Source organism: Equus caballus, chromosome 1 (assembly GCF_041296265.1).
Source record: "Equus caballus isolate H_3958 breed thoroughbred chromosome 1, TB-T2T, whole genome shotgun sequence".
NCBI classification, from domain to species: Eukaryota; Metazoa; Chordata; class Mammalia; order Perissodactyla; family Equidae; genus Equus; species Equus caballus.
The window spans coordinates 102415533-102431347 of NC_091684.1; the positions used below are offsets into that span (position 1 = coordinate 102415533).

General features: G+C 46.6%; 1 protein-coding gene across 12 annotated transcripts in view; it reads right to left on the reverse strand.

The window, feature by feature from the left end:
* ARNT2 (aryl hydrocarbon receptor nuclear translocator 2) overlaps positions 1-15815 on the reverse strand; it is a 173040-nt gene that overhangs the window by 142945 nt on the left and 14280 nt on the right. The window contains exon 1 of one of the 12 annotated variants that reach the window (XR_011438366.1): positions 2995-3110. The exons of 10 other annotated variants lie outside the window; for them this stretch is intronic. The gene's annotated coding sequence lies outside the window, so the exon portion shown is untranslated. Of the gene's footprint in view, positions 1-2994; positions 3111-15815 lie in introns of those variants that run through there. One more of the 12 variants, XM_023649338.2, reaches the window with a different exon arrangement.

The following is a 15815-nucleotide window of genomic DNA, read 5'->3' on the forward strand; positions in this document are numbered from 1 at the left end:
TTTATGCAAATATACATTTGTCAGGGATCCATCCATGTTCAGCTTCAGCCGCCTTATTTGCCCCAAACCCACTGCTTGCCCTTGGCTTCTGAATGAATGCCTGGGCCTTTGGAAGGACCAGCAGTGGAATACCTATTTCAGGATCACTTCTCGCATCCCTAACATGATCATGACCACATGATCACACAGGTCACCATGGTATCTATATCTACAGTATATCAACACCAACACCACACACTAGGTACGTCATGCGAACTTACTGTTCGAGTCTGAGTATTTACTTTCAAATGTAAATAGGCATTCTACATAAACTAAGATTGAAAATCTCCTTGTATGTATGACATATGTTTCAATTCTCCCAATCAGATGGTTTATAAATAGAAATGTATCATTGCAGTAGTAAAATGCGTGATAACCCATAGCCATATGGTGAAAGCTATTAATTTTATGTGCAAAACCAATTATTGAGAACTCTTTAAATATTTAAATGTAAAAAGGAATGGAGGAATAACACAAATACTAAGAGAGAATGCATTAGCTTACTACCTTGAGGAAGACTATTTTTTCAACTAAGATGTGTATAAGACAATAAATAATAATACATACAGAATAAAAGAGATTATCAGAGTATGTTGTAATTAATATCTTTGTGGCATTGTTGGGTATACTGGCCTTCATAACAATAAACAACCTTTAGGACTTTTACATTTTTTTTATTTCTGTTTAGGCCATGCATCTTTCAAGGAAAAGTCTTATTTAGAAGTTTTCATATCTTTACAAGGATGAATTAATAACCAACATTGTCAGCTTTGTTCGTCAAAATGCACAAGGGAGGAAATCCTCAAAATCAAGGACGTCAAGATAATCTACGGTAAATCATCGGCATTCCAGAAACAGTTAAGACAACAAAGAAAAGAAGGAAATGTTAGGGAAATGGGAAGTACCCCCAACATAGCTGGTTCCTCCACCAAACTCAGTTGGAAATGAATGTTTATTCAGTGTCACCAACAGCAGCCCCGTGCACATGGGGCCAATCCAGCAGCGGGCAGTGCCCAGATATGACAGCTTCTGATCTAGAGGTCAAACTGTGATAATGTGCCTGCTATTAATAAATAATAATAAAATGGTAACAAAACCTCTTTTTTGTTAAAATGTAGATTTTCATCCAATGATGGTGATATTCAGCTTCAGCCTCGATCGCAGCCAGACAGAGTCTGATGCCCAGTCATTCACCCTTAATACAACTGATTTAATTGAATGCACCTCCAGAGAAAGACTCAGGCGGAGTGGGGGGGAGGGGGTGACTCAAGGTAAAGACACTACAAAGGGGACAAAACTAATATCTGAGTGGTAAGATTAGATATGAATTTTACTTCCCACTTATCATTTTACATAATCTCTAAGTTTTTAACACTTACAACACGATACTTTGATGCAAGTGATTGAACTGAGAAGTAAAGGAGCAGATCCAGGATGCTGGACTCCGTGGGCAGGCCGCTTGGGAACCTGAATCCAGAGCCGGGGGAGTGGAGCAGCAGCCGGCAGTCGTGAAATTGTGTAGCCACCTACAGCTGAGCAAACTTATCCCCAAGGGAAGGGAAAGGGGGCGGTGGAGGTGAGGGCACGATCTGAAGATGAGTTCATGGAACTCCTGAGTTCCATGAAAAGTGCCAGCGGCCTCATTCACCCTCACAGCCGGGCTCGGGGAGGAGCATCATTATCCTGGTGCCCAGCTGTGTGATATCTACCACTTTCTGATTAGAACAGTAGTAAACATAGATGGTAAACAATCTGAAATATTCAGGAAAGTGTAAAGAACGGGGAGACAAGGCCAGACAAGAAGAGAGAAGACAAAATGGGATAACAGAGATGGAGACGGTGAGACTCCAGCAAAGAAATATTGGAAAATTAGTTATCCAGGCGGGGGAGATGGTACCACCAGCTCAGAAGTGGGGGCAAGGGATAACAGTGGCCAGAAGAGCATGCGTGTGCCTCCTGGGAGCCCCACTGGGCCTCTCCTCCCCATCTCATGATGCCTTGGTGCTCCTGGGCGATGGGGGGCAGAGGCCCACTTCCCTCCACAGAGAAGGGAGCAGTTATTCTACCATTCGGAAACCTGGCCTGGTCATGAACTCCTCACGGCCTCCCCTCCCTCTCACCCTTACCCAGCACTTACTAGGAGCCAGGCACAGTGTTAGGCCCTGAATATACAGGAAGGAAAGATGGAGCCAGAAGATCAGGGAAGGAGGACCAGCAAACAGCCAAGGACAAGGAGCTGTGTGACAAGTGACACAACGGGCAAGTTCAGAGAGCTGCATACAGGAACGGGAGGTGCCCGCCAACCCAAATCAGGAGGGGCAGCATGTGGGAAGAGTCCAGAAAGCTCTGGAGGTGGCGAATGGGTGGGTTCATGGTGAACATCGTTTAACCAGTGAGCAAAAGTCAGTCAGACTTGAGACTCACAGATACTGTGGCCTCAGCAGTTGTTAATCAAACACGGACACCTTTGAAGGAGAGCAGGACAAACAACCCCGACAACATGCAGTGGTGTGTAGACAGCATAGTCTACACCACAGACACTAGCATGGCCACAAGGAAAGAGGTCACTACCTCTGGTGCCAGGACCCATATAAATCATGAAGCAGACACGTTCCTCACCAGGACTGAAGGAAAACCCACGAAAAGCATTGTTGAATTAACACTTTTTCCCTCACCTAACCTGAGCTCCAGGGCTCATCCCTTAGGCGACCCAGCTCTCCTGCTCCTGTCGTCTCCTCTCCCTCTCCACCTTCCCCCTCCCCACCCCCATCCCCTGCTCCACTCACTGTGTCCCCTCTCCTGAGCCCCCTCCTTCTCCACCCCTCACTGTCGATTTCCTCTGCAGCCATTCCCTCCACCTGTTGCTTTCTGGTCACCCTTCTTTGCCCCTGTGACATCCCTGACTCCCGCCCACGCTCGCCTCGCCTGACACAAAGCACGAACGAACACACACACCTTCACCAGAACGCCCTCTTCCCGAGGAGGCCCCTCCAGACTTCCTTCCGGCTCCCTTCCCGGCGCCGTCATGTACTGTGATCAACTCTGCATGAAGGTAACATCAGTGAGGGCAGCTGTGCATGGAGAGTACACCAAAGAAAGGCGACTTTGTGATTCTCCCATCCCTGGATGCCCAGTGTCACACTGCTCACGGAGGGAGAAAGCTTCCCGTTCAAGAAATCTTGTAGAACTGTAACAAAAAGATACACACCCTTCTCCTTCTTTAAATGTAATTCTTTCTATAAAATGCCTTTCCTGAAAAGGAAAAAAAATGTGAACACACCCCCTGTTTATACAAGAAATTGATTAAGGAAATCGCAGATAGAAAATCCCCTTTAAACAGTTTTACGAAACAAAGTGGTTTCCTTGTTGACTATATCCCCTTGATGAATGTATTCATCCATCTTCCGACAAATACGTTTTGTGCTCACTTTTAAACAGTGAATTACTCTACAAATATAAAACATGCAAAATTGTAAAAATGTTTACATGCAAGGCATTAAAATCTGTTTTCTTTTCAGTGATTAAGGGATTGCTTTTGTGCTCTTTGGTGTTACAGACCACATAGGATGTGGCCTCATGGCCCAGTTCCTCCAGGACCCCAATACTGGAAGGGAGCAGTGGGTGAGCCCCTGCCGCAGAAGGAGGCTGCTGGGGTTTCCTTGTCCCGTGGAAAGCTTGGCTGGAGAGGCCTCAGTGATGGTGAGACCACACCCTCAGGTTGTGGATGACGGCCCAGGGCTCCGAGACCTCACGGGACATCATTTCGTTTCTCTGAGGCTCCGGCCCGAGCAGGAAGTCCCCCTCAGTCTGGACCATGTAAGCGGGAGGTCGGCACACTTTTTCTGTGAAGGGTCAGGCAGTAGACATCTTAGGTTTTGCAGGCCAGAGGGTCTCCGTGGCCAGCACTCATCTCTGTGGCCATGGTACAAAAGCCGACACAGATGGTACATAAATGGGTGGATTAGGCTGAGTGCCAATTTATGAACACTGAAATCTGAATTTCATATAATTTTCACATGTCGTGAAATATTATTCTTTTGTGGGTTTTTCCCTCCCAATCATTTAAAAACTTAAAAATCCTTCTTAGCTTGTGGGCCACACAAAAAATAGGTGGAAGGCCAGATGTGGTCCCTCAGCCATAATTTGCCAGCCTCTGGTTTAAGCAAATAAGCCCAAGAAGATCCCAGGAGGAGCTGAGAAATCTCCCTCTAACTCAGCTGACGGGTGCATAAGGCATCGTCGGCCCACGATGCCCCAGAGACTCAGGTGAACCCCAGGTGCAGGCATGTGTATTTAATCAGAGTCCACACCCTACAGGAGGAGGAGCTGGATGGGAACCGGAAGTTGCCTTTTTACCTATTGAGAAAAAACCCCATCTCAGAAGCTGAGCTTCCAGGAGAGAGCAGCATCGGTTCCCCACCAAGTCACACGGTCACAAGGTCTGTGGTCAGCTCCATCGGGCCATGAGGACGGACAGAGGCTGCCCAGCTGAGCTTGTCCCGGAGGCAGAGGATGAGGAGAGGCCCCAGGCAGAGATCCCAGAGCAGCGGGTCATTTCGGAGAGCTGCTTCCACTGCTTGACCTCCTGCTCTATGCTCCCTACCCAGGAGGCCACCCAAGCACGCCCAGCATGGGGCGAAGGCCTGGCAGGACTTCAGCCACTAGGTGATCTTTGAAGAAGTATCGGAGATGAAAAGCCCGCCCTCGGCACCAAGATGGAGGGACCTGGTGGACCGGCAGGAGCTGCCGACCGCCAGGCTGAAAGCAGTGGAGGCCGCAGAGGCCCGCGGAGGCAGCTGGATGAGCAGGACCAACAGCTGGGGAGGCTGAGGAAACAGCTGGACAGGACGCAGAGACAGGGTCCTGCAACAAGAAACGGGAGTCTTCTGTCCAAGAGGCCGAGGTGGAAAGGAACAGGCGAGAAGACAAGGGAAGAAGCAACGACAGAAAGGAGCTGGGGCTGGCCTGCAAGAAACGCCACTCAAGCTCCTTCCGTCTGTCTCCACCCACATCCCGCTATGGACTACCCCGGGACCAGGGCTGGATGAAAGCGGGCAGGGCCTCCTCTGTTCATCCTCAGGACCCTGAAGGGAAACCTCCTGCTACTGGGGAGGAGCAAGGGTTTCAGAGGGGAACCGTTGGCTGGAAAAGGGCATCAGGAAAGACAGCCCAGCCTTGGGGTGGGAGGGGCCGGATCTGGTCCTGCCGTGACCAAGACACGGGCAAGAGCAACAGCAGTGAATACTCCATTCAATGCCGTCACGGTCCTGTTGTTCCCAGCAACCGAGGTGCACGAAGAGAGCCAGGGCCTCCAGACGAAGAACATGAGGAGAAGACGGAGGGACCCGCCCATCACAAGACCCAAGGCTGCTGACTTGGCAGCGACAGTGTGGGGTCTGAGGCTCGTTTTGTTGTTGCCCTCGTTTGGGGGGATGGGGTGGTGGTGGCAGGCGACTGATTTTTCTTCAGAAAAATTCCACTGTCGGTTCCCTGACTGGTGCCAAGTGCCCCATGGAGGGGATCATGATATTAGATTGTGGTGAAGGATAGAAATGAAGACGGGCTGAGCAACGGCCTGTAGGAAAAGTCCCCCAAGGCACAGTGTGGAGAGGAAAAATGTGTGATTCATCCCCGGGCACGCACCTCCCAGGACAGGGCCCAGCACAGAGCAGGTGCAGACTGAGATGGTGGGTGGGCGTCTAGGCAAAGGCAGGCAGTGCTTCCTTCGCACATCAGTGCCCACCGTGGGCCTGCACGGGCTGCCTGACTGCTTTCAAGTTTCTTGGGGGGTTATGGCCCGTCATGCCCACATTCCCAACTCTGATTATTTCTCTGTGTCACTGAAGCCCAAGAGACCCCCAGAGCAGAGAAAAACCGCAAGGTCACGACCAATACCCTTGAAGGATCAGGCAGATCCCAGCCCATCACTGACGCAAGGAGGAGAGTGTGAAGAAGCCAGGACGGAGAGCCTGAAGCTGTCTACATGTCAAGTTGAGGCTGGACAGCCAGCATCTATGGTCCCCATGGGGTCTGTCTCCTTTGAGATTGTTCTTCCTGGCTCTGGGATCTCCCAAGAGGGAACACACCCAGTAGCATCCAAGGGCTTTGACTCGTCAGCTTTGCTATGGGTTTGACTGTCTGGTTTGATCACATAAGTGACACACAGTTGATCTTTCCGTTTTCCCATGGGGCTACCTTAGACCTGGAGTCTAGAAGAAAAGTGGTCAGCCACGGCTGGGGACCAGGTGAGAGGACAGGCTGGTTGGGCCTGGGAGGTGTGGAGAGTGCACAGATCTCTGGGCCAGGACCAGGGACATGCAGTCATACGGCCTGCTGCACTCATCTTAGAGGATGACCCGGAAAAGCCCAATTTACAACTATGGGATCAGGTCATCACCTCTCTTCTGGGGAGGAGGCCTGAACTGGCACAAGAAGCCTTCTGAGGGGATGGAAAGATCCTAGTGATGGCTGGTGGGGCCTCAAGAACAACATGTCCCTCCACAGCTGCCCTGTTGGCATTTATCAGAGTGACAGTGGTGTCCTCTGGATGTGACTCCCCAGGGGGTAAAAATAGGGAAAAGAAGAACATGCCTGGTGGGGGGGTCTCTGCTGCTTCCTAGGACAGAGGGCAGTCATGACCTGGTGGTTCAGAGAAAGGGCCTGGTGTTCCTCGGTTGGGCAGAGGCTCTGCTGGGAATTCCAACCGAGCAGTGTTAGTCCCCAGCTCTCCTTGGTTCTGAAAAGCCACAGCAGTCAAGTTAATTTCCTCTGCTTTCTATCCTAAAAGGGGGCCTGGAATATAGAAACGTCAATTTGAGAAGAATCTTCCGGTGACACATATTGTATCAAATAAACTCTCCATCATTTCCCATCCACTTCCTGGCATGAAGTATGTGCCAAACAAATATTGAGGACTCAGCTCGCTACACATCACAACGCTATTTTTGTCTGTCTTTGGATTCGGAGAGCAGATGTGGATCGGAGCAGATGACAGGGAAGGAAAGTTGGGAATCGTAGATCGAAGGGATAACGTCCGCTAAGAAGCAACAGTGGTGCTCCGCTGCCTTCTCCCAGAAGAGAGCAGAACTTACTGCTACGGAATCGAAAAAGTCTGCTTTGTAAAAGTGTGTGCGAGGGACATGGGACACAAAGCTCAGAGTCTCCCCCTCCGTGCAACCTCTGCCCTCCTTCAGCCTCAGTTTCTACATTTGTCATTTGAGAGCATTTCAGCAGACAGAGGCCTCAGGCAAATGGGACAATTCCTGTACACTTAGGGCATTAAGGCTGAGCGCCATACTGTGGGTCAGGAGCACAGAGGTGCTGGGTCCACACCCAGGTCCCTCCTTCGCTCACCTACGAAAGTGGATGAGTCCCTCCAGCTGCATATTCTACGTCCCACGTACTCATGCCTCATGAGACGACGTCCAGGGAATTGCCAGGATGGCAATGCGCAGAGGAGTCGTGACGTACTGTTCAGCAACTTCGCTAGAACCGTTTGAGTCTGTGTACAGACCCCGTCATAGCACTGCCTCTTGCTGGATTGGCAGGGGGCACCCAAATCCTGGCCCTCTGGCCCACACTGGACGTTACCCTCAGTCACTCAACAAGCACAGTTCTCATCGTGCACATACCAGTGGTGCTTCAGCCACTGTCCTAAGCCCATAGGCACATACAACAGACAGACAGAGACTGCCCCTCAACACCATCAGGACCAGCAGGTGAGTGTGGGGTGAGCCCGACAGTGAACACGGGAGAAGATGGTGGGAGGAGAGCTGGCGTTGAACAGGCAGGCGGAGGTGACGCTGGAAGCAGATTGCAATCCCTGAGACAACAACAGGTTCAAGCATAGGGAGGAAACGTCAGGGAGAGAGATTTCAAAGAGGAGCAGAGAACTTTCCAATGCCGGAACTTTCTAAAAGGAAAAAATCGGCCTTGTAAACTAAAGAGTTGTATGTCCCCAAGAGCAGCCCAAGCAAGGCCTGGGAGACTGTCAGGCCGTGGCTTTATCACAGGGATTCCTGTGACGGCTACACGGTTAAGATAAGTGACCTATGTCTTCTGAAACACATGACTACATGATCGACCACGTGCCATATCCGCACTAGCGGCCTCACAGTTACCCTCAACCTCGATATTCAGCTTTTCCTCCCCAAACCATCTGGCAAGCGCACTTCCACTCTTTCCATCAACAGAACCTCACTTCTTTTCAATCTTGAGGCTCGCCACTCCCTGCCTTCCTTCCACTAAGGGTGTACGGGCACCTATTTGTATCCGGTAGCACACGAGGCCTGTCCCTAGATTAACAGTGAGTGGGATGGTCCGACACAGAATCCATCTGAGCCGTGAACCAAGACATTTTTGAATGTGCCTCAGAAGACGGTTAGACAAGGGACCCAATGCAGGTGTGCTCACACGTCAGCAGAACAAACCTCACGGGTCAGGCACCCCTGCCAACTCCCCTTCCTGATATCCGTTTCTTCTCCCTTTCCCAGCTGGGTTCACGACCTTATTGCCCCAGACATGGGTCACTACAACAGCATCTCACGAAAATAATTTCCTGCTGGTGCTATGGACTGAACGGCATCACGTCCCAAATGCATGTTGTTAAGTGCTAACCCTACTGTGACGGTATTTGCAGGTGGGGCCTTTGGGAGGTGACTGGGTTTGGATGAGGTCTTAGGGGTGGAGGCCTCATGACGGGATTAGTGTCCTTATGAGAAGAGACCCAAAGAACTTGCTTCCCCCTTCTCTCTACCACGTGAGGACATGGCGAGAAGGTGGCCATGGACAAGCCAGGAAGAGGGCTCTCCTCAGGGACGGAACCAGCCGGCACCTTCATCTTTTACTCCCCTGACTCCAAACTGTGAAAACATAAATTTCTGCTGTTGAAGGCACCCAGTCTACAGTATTTTATTAGGGCAGCCCGAGCTGACTACTATAGTCGGTCAACAGCACCCAGTCAAAAGGAATGCTTGTCATTTGTGAAACATCCTCCAAACAAGAGAATTTGACCAGTTGAGAGCAGTGAAAGCTCCTTTCCTCTAGATGGACCGAGAGGGAGAACGACCCAATGACCGCTGATTACGCCCTTGCATTAACCAAGCCCTCTCTCCTCTTAGCCCTCCCTTCTTCTAAGTAGGCTTGGGGAAAAGAAGCCATTAAGAAGTTGGGTTTTGCTCTGATGGACAGAAGGTCAAGAGGGACTGAATTCTGGTGGCATTCTGGAGCTGTTGTGATTGCTGTTCTATCTATCCTACTAAGGTGATACCCTAACACCCAACCCTACTCCTCCAGCTATGCTCAGAGTAGGAAATATGGGAGCAGGAGGACCAGGGTGTGCTTGAGGAGCTGCCAATAATCCACATGTATCTTGAGAAGAAGCATAGACCTCAAGAATCTTCTATCCTGGCCCCAGAAGGAGCTAGGCAACCAATCACATTTCTATCTTTTCTCTTTTATCCATGAACCCAATAAACGGTACTCTTTTCTTTTTTAAATCTCCATTTCTAAAGAGCACTTAATTCCATTGAACCCAGGGGACAGACTTGGGAACCTCAAATAGGGAGCAAACATGGAACACACCCCTCAGAGGTCACCCTGCAGAAATGCCATCGAAATAGCAATCTTCATGGAAGAGGGTGCAAGAGAAAGGTGCCCTTTAGGATTTCAAATTAAAAAACCAGCCGTTTAGGGAGCCATACTTGCAGAAACAGGAAGGCTGCTATACATTTAAGAAGTCAAAGATTACACAGCACTTCAGACTCCTGGGAAGGACATTCTTATCTCAGAGTATTTAAAGACATGTTGGAGTCCCCATTGATCTTCATCTTGAGCATCCTGTTCATGTCCACCTTGACAGAAGCAAGGCCACTCTGAGCAGACCTTCCATACTATGAAACAAAAAACTAATGTGCCAAGACTTGGTCAAGGGTGGCTGGATATGGCCTAATATCCCAAGTTACTTTGCAAAAATATCCATGTGATTTTTTTTTTAAATAACTCATTTGTTGTATGTCTTATGTGATCCTTCAACTTCAGCCCTTTGTGCTGCAAAACAAGACATTTTTCACCACAAACTTTACGCAATTCACGTCAGATTCTTAGAAGCAATCGTAGATACAGAAAGACCCAATTCCATATCTTCAAAGCAAAGACTCTGGGTTTCAACTGTGTCTGGAGGCCTCAGTTTGTGGGACAAATTAGAAATCTCTGCTGTTGCTTTGTTTTTTTAGGGCTCTTTGGGAGGAAAACTGTAAAAGCTGTTTTGTCAATAAACCAAAGAAAAATTATGACTCAGACGACTGAGAAAGAAAGGTTCTAGGCAATAACAAAGCAGAAAGAGTTTAATTACTTTGGCTTCCACCCTCAGGTAAATTTCACCTGATTATTACAGACAAAAGGAGGCCGTAATAAAACCAAACGGGACATCGAGAGTGATACCGCCACGGCTGTCCGAGGTGATCCAGGGTGTCCTCCTGGAGAAGCAGCCCCCCAGAGGGAGAGGAGCCCTCAGCTCAGACCTGACTCCCCCACTTCATTGTCCTGCCAAAGAGGGAAAGCTTCTGAACGTCTCTGAGGCCATCTCCTCCGCAAAAATGGGAATAAAATGATACAAAATAAAACTTTATGGGAGTGGTGTGCCATCCAAATGAAGTAACCAAAACTGGTGACTCATACACACCCCTGACCAACCAGGGTAGACACGGCTGTACTGCCTATCCAGTCCCCTTCTCCCTTCTGGTGACAACACTGGGAACCTCATTGCAGGTATGCGCCCCCCTCACTCACAGTCCACATGGCTCAGTAAGTTGGACCCCACGATGGCTCCCAGGGTGGGCACATGCCCAGATCTCGTCAGTCAGAGCACTGCGTCCCCTGGCAATGGCACTGGCTCAGGGGTGTCACCTGACTTCCACTGGAGTCTCCACGGTGAGATGGACCCAGGCCACCTTTTGGGTAGAGACCACCTGAGATTAAAACCAACTCAAGGGGGCCAGCCCGGTGGTGCAGCGGTTAAGTGCACATGTTCTGCTCTGGCAGCCCGGGGTTCACCCGTTTGGATCCCAGGTGTGGATATGGCACCACTTGGCAAGCCATGCTGTGGTAGGCGTCCCACATATAAAGTAGAGGAAGATGGGCACGGATGTTAGCTCAGGGTCAGGCATCCTCACCAAAAAGAGGAGGATTGTCAACAGATGTTAGCTCAGGGCTAATCTCTCTAAAAAAAAAAAAATACCAACACAAGCGGCGAGAAGCTATAGGACCTAAGGAAAGAGAAACAGCCCCCTCACTGCAATGTGGGCACCTCACAACCTTTGCCTGAGGCCAAATGCCACTTAGTTGTCCTAATTTTACGACCAAGTCCTTTACGGTTCGTTCTAGCTAGTTTGAACCGGGCTGTCTGTCTTGTGAAGCTGAAAGAATCCTGACAAATACACTGTGATCTGATTTTCTCTGTGTGTGTCTCACTCTTTCTCTCTCTTCTTCTCTTTGTCTCTCTCTCTCCCCCGTCTCTGTCTCTCTCTCTCACACGCACACAATAAATACTTGTCATCTGTGTATAAGATGAATTATTTGCAAGCACAATGATTCACTGACTACACGACAAATTCTGTATTTGCAGGAAAATCTCACTCATTAATATGGATGGAAAAACCCTAAATAAAATCTTAGCAAATCAAATCCAGCATATCTTACAATAATAACTTTAAAAGAACCATGCAGTGTCACCAGGTACCTTATATTCCAGGAAGATACAGATAATTCAACATTGGGAAATCTAGCAATAGCTCAAATAAGAGAAAAAAAGCAACCTGTGCTTATTTCGAAGACTCTAAAAAAGGCATGTGACATAAGTGACTATGTGACTCATTACTTTGACAGGTGTGTGCTCCCAGTGTTGGGAATTCCTCGGTGTTTCCACACTTACGGCTTAATGTTGCCGCTGCTCAGATTATTTGAGAACCATTTCTCAACTCTGCTGTGAACACGGTCCTCAGATCTGGGATGATGATGATATGATTCCAGCAATGGTAACAGCCGCCATGTACTGGGCCCAGACACTGTCCAGCACACTCGGAAACACATTGCCGGCAACCTGTCATTGCAGCATCTCACCTCAACTGCTCTAGCAGGTCGGTACTGCCATCACCCCGCTTTACGTATAAGGAAACCAAAGTGAAGAGACCAAGCAAGTCATCTGCCTAAAGTCACACAGCTGAGTACGTGACATAGCTGAAATGAGTGCAAACTAACGTACATTTGATTTAAAAGCTAATGCTTTCAACCACACAATACAAAATATGACTTCTAAGTTAGGAATACATTCTCTTTTACAAAATTTTATTCTATTATAAATTATAAGACCAAAAAAGCTAGGAAATATACTTCCACAAAAAAGAGATAATTATAGTTAACTTTTTGTTGAATATGAATCTGGACACTTTTCTGTACATATATAAATACAAATAAAATATACATATATTTAATATAAATAAGATCATATTATAGGTATAATTTACTTTTTTCAATTAATAAATCATGAAGATTTATTCAGCCAATAAAAATAGAACTAAATCATCATTGTAATGGCTAAATGGTATGCCATTTAAAATATATATAAATAATTTAACTATTATATATCAATTTTGGACATTTAGATTGCTTCCATTTTTATAAACAACACTGCAAAAATCATTTCTGCATGACATATTTTCTTACTATGAATATTTTCTTAAAATCAATTAGCACATTTGAATCAAAAAATTTAGACATTTACTATTCACCAGAAATAAACGAACTTCCTGTTCAACCCAAGATACAATGTTTTTTAATTGTTGCCCAACTGACAGGGAAAAATCATATCTTGTTTTGACTTTTCTTTCATCAGTTATCAATGAATCTAAGCATGATTTCATCTGATTTTTTCTATTTATTTTCTGAATTGCTTATTTCTTTATTTAAAAATGTTCCTCCTGAGGATCTAGTCTTCCTTTTATTGTTTATAGCTACACACATACAGACTCTCACACACTCACATATCCACAGACACGCACACATATACATACATTTCACATTAACTCTTCATCACATGCTTTAAAAAGTTTCTCCACTGTCATTTAACTTGGCTTAAACTGGCTGTTAAATTTTAATTTATGAAAAATCTTAAGGCATGTAAAAGGGAATGAAAATTTATACAAATACCCACATTAAGAAATAAAATATTCCCTATAAAATTGAAGCTGTAAACTTCCCCTAATAGAATCCATATTATATCTTAAATATGTCTCTTATAAACCACAGGTGGCTACCTATTTTTTAAAAATCTAATTTGACAATCTTTGTTTCCTAATCCAGAAAATTTAGTCCATTTTTGGGGACTATTTATACACACATATTTATTTCTTTTTTGCTTTCTCTTTGTCCCACTTTTCCTGTTTCTTTTCCTTTAGAAGGTCTTTAATGAAGTTTCTAACTCTCTTGATTTGTTTGTCTTAAAGTGTTTTTATTTTCCTCTTATTCTTTTTTTTTTAAAGATTTTATTTTTTTCCTTTTTCTCCCCAAAGCCCCCCAGTACATAGTTGTATATTCTTCGTTGTGGGTCCTTCTAGTTGTGGCATGTGGGACGCTGCCTCAGCGTGGTTTGATGAGCAGTGCCATGTCCACACCCAGGATTCGAACCAACGAAACACCAGGCCACCTGCAGCTGAGCGCACGAACTTAACCACTCGGCCACAGGGCCAGCCCCTATTTTCCTCTCATTCTTAAAAGATGAATTTTCTAAGTACATAACTCAAGGTTTACAATTATTTTCAACTAGCATATTGAAAATGCTATCCTATCGTCTTCTGGCTTGAATTATTGCTGTTGAGAAGTCACTCATCAATCTGATTGCCATTCCTTGGTAGGCGATCTGCCTGTTTTTTGTTACTGGTTTTGCCATTTTCTCCTTGTCTTTGGTATTCTCTATTTTCACCACATGTTGTTTAGGTTTGGATCTCTTTTTATTTATATTTCTTGGGATTTGTTCTAACTTCTGAATCTCAGGCTCGATGTCTTTCACTAGTTCTGGAAAATTATCAGCCTCTTCTCTCCAAATCGTGCCCCTCATCTGTTCTCCTTACTGTCTCTGACTGGAACTCTAATTTACAAACATGAGAAGCAGGAAGCCTAGCCTCTTTGTCCCAAAGCCACTCTTTCACACATTCTAACTCTGTCTCTATGCTGAATTCTCTGTAATTTCTTTCATTCTACTTTCTAATTCATTAATTCTCATCTGGCTTTATCAGCTATTTAATGCATCCATCGATTTCCTAATTTTATTTTTCAGTGTTATCATTTCCCGACAGCCCACTTAGATTAAATGACAGCTAACAAGCTAGCTGCTTCCAATTAGGCCCTAAGGACCGAATAAGGAGTATCTCACTAGGAACTACAGTTCACCAAAGACCAGAGGCCCATTTCCAATTTTTCTGAGCTATAAAAGGTCCAAGGCGACATAGTGACCCCAGGGAAAAGGTGCATCTTCCCCAGGAAAAATGAGATTGGACATTCCAATACCCAAGCTGGAAAGGATGAAGCAGGTTTAACTTGATGGGTAAAAATAAAGCAACATGATGGGGTCTGGACTCAAGTTAGCATAAGAAATTCATATCAGTTACACATGGTTATTGGGTGGATTGAAGTTCAAAACCAGTAAATTACAGGGTAATAATTTCTTTGTACCACTAGATGTTTTGACAGTAATTTATTTTTGACTGATTCTAAAATTGTGACCATGGCTTTCTTTTTGCCTGCATTGGCCTAACAGACCATGGCCAATCCCTTCTATCTTCAAACTTTTTAATCACTTTTTTCAAGTTATAAATAGTAGTATATAATGGTATAGTTTGGCTTCTGTTGTTTTACCCAACTAGAGAAGCTTTTCCTTTTAAAAGAAAAAGCGAACCTAAATGCTTCTTTGAAAAGCCACTGTTTTCAGTTAAAGATGGCGCACAGAACATGGGCCCCGTCTCTCCTCCTTCCCCACAGCCCGTTAATGACAGTAAGGAAATTCCAATCCCTAAGGCCAAGAAAGTGGCATTTTCTTGGGGAAACAGACTGGAGGTTTATTTTCTATGTTAAACCTCCCAGAAGCAACCAAGGAGCTGGGGAACGAGAGAAGAGATGGAGGACCAACCCAGGAGGCCTGTAGCCAACTAAGAGAATTTCCAGAGAGAACAGAGAAAAATAACTGACTTAAAAAGAAATCGTTCGGCCCTAAACGTCAGAGCCTCTAGACGGAAAGGGACCCATGAACACCCAGCACAACAAACGAAAGGACTCCCCCACCAGCAACCAACCTGTCATCAGACAGATGAGAAAATGGAAGCCCTGAGAGAAAAGTGGGGTGACCACGAGCACAAAGCCAGATCATGGCGGGCCACAGCGAGACCGGGGCACAGACACAGCACTTTTCCTGCTCTCTCTGCTGCCCAGAATGACTCCTGGTTAACACCCCCGGTTCACGTCTCCCAGAACAGTTCACCCACTTCCTTCTGCCCCCGGACCACCCAGGAAGCACGGTGTGACAGCAGAGAGGGTCACTTAGGATCAGAGCCACTGAGTCTCAGCCCTGCCAATCACCGGCTGTCGCCATCAAGCCTCCACTTCCTCATCTGTGAAATGGGCTCGAGAGTCCAACCATCCAGAAGGTCCACGAGTTCATGGACCCAGAAGCCCTGAACCAGATGGGCGAGGCAGCCATGGGCACATTATGAGCTTAGCTGCCGCTGCCT